A 6,872-nucleotide genomic window follows, 5' to 3' on the forward strand; every position below is an offset into this window, starting at 1 on the left:
CTAGCCCTTGTGTTTGCGAACGGGGTCCAGCAGACCCCATATCACTTGTTTCAGCTGCATCAGCCCTCATAACCTCAAGGGTTAAAGATTCTGAAGCCTCTGCATTCTCTCCATTTTCTTGAGTCATTTTATTTTCTGGTGGGGATGAACACTGGGAGCCGATAAAACAGACCAGATAAAACAGGGTCAACCCAAGTGCTGTGTAGAATCCAGCTTGCTAAAAAACAGTCAAAAACAAAAACAATGTTATTGTGTTATTAGCACACAAAAAATATTCTTCATCTAAATTGTTAGTTTGTCCAAATCTCAGGAAAATATAAGGATTTCTTACCTCTGAGTAAGAATACCACAGCTGAGTTTTGGTCAGTGAGCCTGGCTCCAGAGATGAATTTGATGGTTTACACCATTTCTGAGGAGCAGCGTTCTCAATCAGTTCATACTTTCCTGGCCAATCAGTCTTTAGACAGGCGTAATAACGACCATCAATTAACACTAATATAACCCATGTTATGGATGGAACAAACATGATAATTAAGACTTCCCAGAAGGATTTCCATTTACTTTCACATGGACATTTACATGGACATGTCCATGACTTAAGTGAATAACTCGCGGCAAACATTAGTAAAAAAACTATAATTGCTGGAACAATAAAAACTACTAAACCATATTTAAGGTTGTGACTATAGTCACAAGGGCATGAAAACTCCACTTCCATCAGTTTCTCCAGAGTCAACTGGATAAATCCAAAACCTACACTAGCTCCCAGAGGACTGTTTTTTAACAATTTTGTCACCATAGACAGCCAGTTCTTTTTCGGATCCATAGTTAACGATGTAACTGAAGAAAAACAAAGAGGGAAAAATCAAAATGAGGAAAAACTATAACAATTATTGTATTAGCATGTACAGTATATGGAAATAATTCAAAATTAGATTATTTTAATGCCTTCGGTGGTTATGTTCTCCTCCATCAGTCTGTTTTTTAGTAATCTATATAATGCGTTTCCACATTCACAGCTGAGTTTCCACAACTCAGCTGTGAATGGAGTAAATCGTCTTTTCAGTACTATTCAAATTTACTGAATGACTGCATTTTCAACCTGCTCCATAATTAATAGCTAGTTGAATGTCACCATGGCTCTTTAGCTAGAAATTTATTATTTTTAAAACTTGACCAAATTAGAGATGAAAATCACAGGAATCAGTGCTTCTATGAGGCATTTTTTTTTAAAGATAAAATATGAAGTTTATGATAGTAATTCACAATTTTAAACCTAATTCTGTAAATAAACACTAGCGATGTCATGATCAGTTATAATTTTAAAACACGGGTGTTGGAACAACCCGTTTGCAAATCAGTCTGACTACCAAGATGTTTTTACCGTTCAGATAGAATCATGATTTCATGTACAGCATTCTTAATGCTACATTTCAAATTCAAGCCATTATGATTGTTTTGTAATCTATAAAATTAATAAACAAATGGAAGATATTTACCTGGAAAGTGAGTCAGACAATCTAAAGAACAAGAATCCCTTAAGTGTCTCCTTTATGTTGTGTCATCAGTCTTGAACCTGCATATTATTTATTAGAGGAGAGGCTGAAGGAGAAGCTGTCCAACCAGCCAATCACCTGCCGTTTCTTTACATACTTTACCTTATTGAGACAAGACATGAAATGATTACAAAAAAAAAACACGCGAACTCAACAAGCAGCTCTGTGAAAAAAAAAAACACTTGCAGAAGCATCTCTGAAAGTTTTGCAGATACATCTCATCTGTGTTAATCACACAGGATGAAGGCGAGTGCACTTTTACTTGTCTTGTTTGGGAAAAGGTCAGTTACTGATATGTCGTCTGAATGGGAGATCAATGTGCAACGGAGAAGAGGCTGATCTTACTGTTGGTAGAGATGAGGTGGTCCTGGGGGGTGGAAAAAGGAATATCCACTGAGACTTGGATGTGACCCTCTAGATCAGGGGTGTCAAACTCCAGTCCTGAAGGGACGCTGTCCTGCAGTTTTTAGATGTGCCACAGGTACAAAACACCTGAATCAAATGGCTTAATTACCTCCTTCTTGTGTAGGTAAGTTCTCCAGAGCCTTGCTAATGACCTAATTATTCTATTCAGGTGTGGTGCAGCAGAGGCACATCTAAAAGTTGCAGGACACCGGCCCTCAAGGACTGGAGTCTGACACCCCTGCTCTAGATGTTGTCTTCCAAGCTTAGGGGAGGAGGCGAGAGACTGTTGGAGGGTAGACAGGCAGGCAAGCGGGTGATCAGGGAGCGATCCAGCAGTGAAGGTAGGCAGATGGGAAGGAACTAGGCAGGAGACGGGCAGCCGCTATCAGCATGCAGCTGATGAGGACGCCACCAGGAGGAAACAGAATCAGCAAAGGTTCGACTCGGACCAGGAACTCACTAGATATGTAGAACCATCTGGCATCTGTCACCAGAATCCAGCTTCTACTTCACCGCTCCTCCTGATAAGAGGATGAGCTGCAGCTGGCTACGCCTGTCTGACACACCCTGCAGGAGAGAAGGTAGGAGACACACACACTCACAGCACTCAGCTCAGTGGATATGACAACATATCCTTTTAAATTCTTATAATATGAGTTCCTTAAATATACATCAGTCTTTACCCCTTTTTCATTAAATTCCAATAATTTTTTACTTGGAAAAAGTCTCATGTCTACATTTACCTCAGGAAATGTCCATGGAGGAATAACACAATAACAATTTATTCCTCAAAATATGAACAACTCCACCTATTTAATGATCTAACTTCACTATGAGACAATTTAACATAACCAGCAAGTTTAGTTATGACATATTATATCTGCTCTTAACAACAACATGGCTCATGGTAGAATTAAAAACATCAACTATACCATCACTAACAACTCTCTCTTTTAATCAAACCAAATACAACACCAACTTCATACTGTTGCCTGGTTATCAAAGTTAAAACTAGACCATTTAATTTGTCAGAAAATTAAGTTTGCATTGTAGAAATAAATTGTTTTTACTGTCAGCACAAAAACCTGTGACAAGATCTGAAGTTAAAAATCTCCTTCTTGGTGGCGTTGCTTGGTTTTTCCGCTCTAGTCGTACCTAAACTGTTTTGTTTCATTTTCATTTTTCAGCCACAAACCATATCTACATTCCTAGATTACCTTTCTGGTAAATGTTGATGTTTGGAACGAAAAGATGCAAAGTGCTCTAAAAGGAGGCATAAAAAAAAGGAGAATGAAAAACAAACATGAAGCTGGAGTTAAACCGTGATTAATTAAACAAGACTGGTTCTTTATACATATTGATATATGTAAAAAGAACCACATAACGTAACTGGGGCCAACTGTGATTCACGGAGACCCAGAGGGAGTTCAGGGCAAATATGAATGTGTGCTTTTTGATCTGGGAGTGGTAACAGCATTCATATGCTAAATGAATAAGATTTTGCTAAATAAAGAGACACAAACTGGATGACACAGACACAGATGACCATCACAGGAACAACACCTTACACTCGTTGCCAAAGAAAGGGAGGGACTGGGGGCGTTAGAGAGGTGGTTCGCCCAGGGCGCCAAACAGGCTAGGACTGCCTCTGGCTGCTCTCTGATACAGATCTTATTTAGCACGTTCAGTCTGCAGAATTAGACAGTTTCAACTGCAACAGGTTTCTGCTTAACTGATTTAGTGGGTCGACCCTCTGAGAGCTGCATCTGCAGCTCACCAACCAGTATTACAAATCCAAAAATCCTTCACAAGAACCGGGTGGACACACCAAATTAAGATTAATAAATCTCCCCGAGATCCGTATGCAAAGGACTAAACCAGCACAAAAAGAGTCTGAGAGGTAAAATTAATCATATTTATTGAATACAAAGATATATCTTTGGGATCACATGTCTCATAACATCTGACAGCAAAACACCCAAAGTGATCAGAGATTTTACCACGACAACAGAGACTATCTGCCCAAATCATCACACAATAACATTTCCCCTAGAATCTGTTCACCTCTTTAGCTGCAGGTTTGTTTTCCTGAGCACAAAATAACCCACTACTTATAGGAACTGACCCTCCATCCGGATTCACAGACAGTCCTGTCCTCACAATGTTATTCAAAAATAGTTATTTATCATAAAACACTTAAAATATATATTAAATGCTTAAAAGGTTAAATGTCAAAATTAAAACCTGAACCCGATTACAAATAATCGTTCATTACACACGTCAGACATTTTAGTCAAAAATATCTGACATTTTATAATAGCCAACAAACTAAACAGCCAAGACTAAATAATGCAAATTTAATCAGAAGATGAAAAACATTAAACCAAAACTAAGTTGTAGGAATCAAAAAAGACAAAAGACCCATTTGAAAATCATACTGATCTGTAAATAATGGAGATATCAGGTAGAAGGAATTGTGATTAAAAATAGTATTTTTTATATCAACACATCTGAGTAAGATATCTACAAACAAAATTGGAATTTGAGTTGCACAGTAAGAAATAAAGAAATAATAAATCATATTACATGAAAGTGACACAAACATATTTATACAGAAAACCTTTTTCAAAGGTAGCAAAATATACTAAATGTTTCTCCTGCCAAGAATTTTATTCTTAACCAAATAATTAAATGCATTTTCAATAATTTTAATCAATAATTAAATGCATGCATAAATTTCATAATTTTAAGAATTGTTTGGCTCCATCTCGACATCTTCTGAAGGCACAGGGGTCTCTCTGTTTTCTGGAGGGGATGAACAACACCGGGAGATGAAAAAACAGACCACATATATGAAGGTCAGCCCAGCTGCTGTGCAGAATCCAATGAACTAAAAAAACAGTCAAAAACAGAAACAATTAAAGATATACTGTATGTTATTAGCACAAAAAAAATACTCTTCATCTAAATCATTAGTTTGTATGAATCTCTTTAAAACATAATACTTACTTACCTGTGATTTAGAATACCAGAACTGGGTTTGGGTCAGTGAGTCTGGCTCCAGAGACGAGTCTAATGGGTTACACCATTTCTGAGGAGCAGCGTTCTCAATCAGTTCATACTTTCCTGTCCAATTGGTCCTTGCACAGGCAAAATAACGACCATCAACGGACACTACTATAAACCATGTTATGGGTGGAACAAACATGATAATTAAGATTTCCCAGATGGATTTACATGTACATTTACATGGACATTTTACATGTCCATAACTCAAGTGAATAACTAATGACACACATTAGTAAAAAGACCATAATTGATGGAACGATGAAAAATACTAAACCATATCCACAGTTGTAATCAGAGTCACAAGGGCACGAAAATTCTGCTTCCACTAGTTTCTCCAGTATCACCTGGAAAAATCCAAAACCTACACTAGCTCCCAGTGGACTGGTTTTTAATAATCCGATCACCATAGACAGCCAGTTGTCGGTCAGATACATAGTTAACTAGAAAGAAAGAAAAAAAAAGCAAACAAAAATTTTAGTAACCAACAAACTAAACAGCCAAGACTAAATAATGCAAATCTACATGTTTTAGCATGTATATGGAAATAATTCAAAAGTTATTATTTTAATGCCTTTGGTGGATTATTTTCTCCATCAATCTGTTTTTAATAATCTATGTAATGTGTCTCCACTGGTGAATGGAGTAAATTTGCTTTTCAATAATATTCAAATTTACTGAATGATTGTATGTTCAAACTGCTCCATAATTAATAGCTAGTTGAATGTTGTGTGGCTCTCTAGTTAATGATTGTCTAATTCATTATTTTTAAAGCAATTTAGAGAAGAAAATCACAAGAGTTATTGAGTTAACAATGTAATATTGAAGATGGTCATTCTTAATGTTAAACCTAATTCTGTAAATAAACACTAGCAATGTCATGATGAGTTATAATAAAACAGCGGGTGTTTGAACAACTTGTTTGCAAATCAGTCCGACTACCAAGATGTTTTTACCTTTCAGACTTTGCATCAAGATTTCATGTACAGCATTCTTAATGTTATATTTCAAATTCAAGCTATTATGATTTTTTGTGAATTATAAGGGTAATAAACAAATGGAAGATATTTACCTGGAAAGTGAGTCAGACAATCTAAAGAACAAGAATCCCTTAAGTGTCTCCTTTATGTTGTGTCATCAGTCTTGAACCTGTATATTATTTATCAGAGGAGAGGCTGAAAGAGAAGCTGTCCAACCAGCCAATCACCTGCTGTTTCTTTACATACTTTACCTTATTGAGACAAGACATGAAATGATGCTTGAATTAAAAAAAAAAAACATATGAACCCAACAAGCAGCTCTGTGGAAAAAAAACACTTGCAAATGCATCTCTGAAAGTTTTGCAGATACAGTACATCTCATCTTCATCCTGTGTTAATCACACAGGATGAAGGTGAGATGCATCTGTGTGCACTTTCACCTACTTCATTCTTTCTCTGCAAAGTAACTACAGTTGCATTTCCTTTAAAAATAAATCTAAATTCTGCTAATGTAAAAAAACAACACAATTTTTCAATTGCTGTGAATCCATTAAATAAATGAAACTAAAGTCACACGTGAAGAAATTTGGTCACATAAGTGATTAAAAATCATTGCAACATCGGATGTAAGCTCATGAGATGGTCATAATTCAGAGAAGACGTCTGCATCTTATTCAGTTCTCGAAAAAAAAAAAAACAATAGCAAAAATGGTTCTTTAGCTGGTTGTGTCTTCAAGTTTGACCAAAGAAGTAAGGGCTTGGTGGTAAAGTCAGAACAACAAAACATGAAGCAACACTTAAACTTCAGGTTTCACAAATCTCACAGGAAAGAAACACCCTCGCCAAATCTTGGGTTTTATGAGTC

At 36.5% G+C, this 6,872-nt stretch overlaps 1 long non-coding RNA gene across 1 annotated transcript; it reads right to left on the reverse strand.

Annotated features, from left to right (window-relative positions):
* Positions 1-4,672: 4,672 nt before the first annotated feature.
* On the reverse strand, positions 4,673-6,217 carry LOC108166357 (uncharacterized). The gene is made up of 3 exons (XR_001776675.1): positions 6,100-6,217; positions 4,975-5,470; positions 4,673-4,851 (listed from the first exon to the last, which is right to left on the reverse strand). It is a non-coding gene; the product is annotated as an uncharacterized LOC108166357 (long non-coding RNA).
* Positions 6,218-6,872: the final 655 nt, after the last annotated feature.

This window comes from Poecilia reticulata, linkage group LG6, assembly GCF_000633615.1.
Source record: "Poecilia reticulata strain Guanapo linkage group LG6, Guppy_female_1.0+MT, whole genome shotgun sequence".
In the NCBI taxonomy this organism is placed as follows: domain Eukaryota; kingdom Metazoa; phylum Chordata; class Actinopteri; order Cyprinodontiformes; family Poeciliidae; genus Poecilia; species Poecilia reticulata.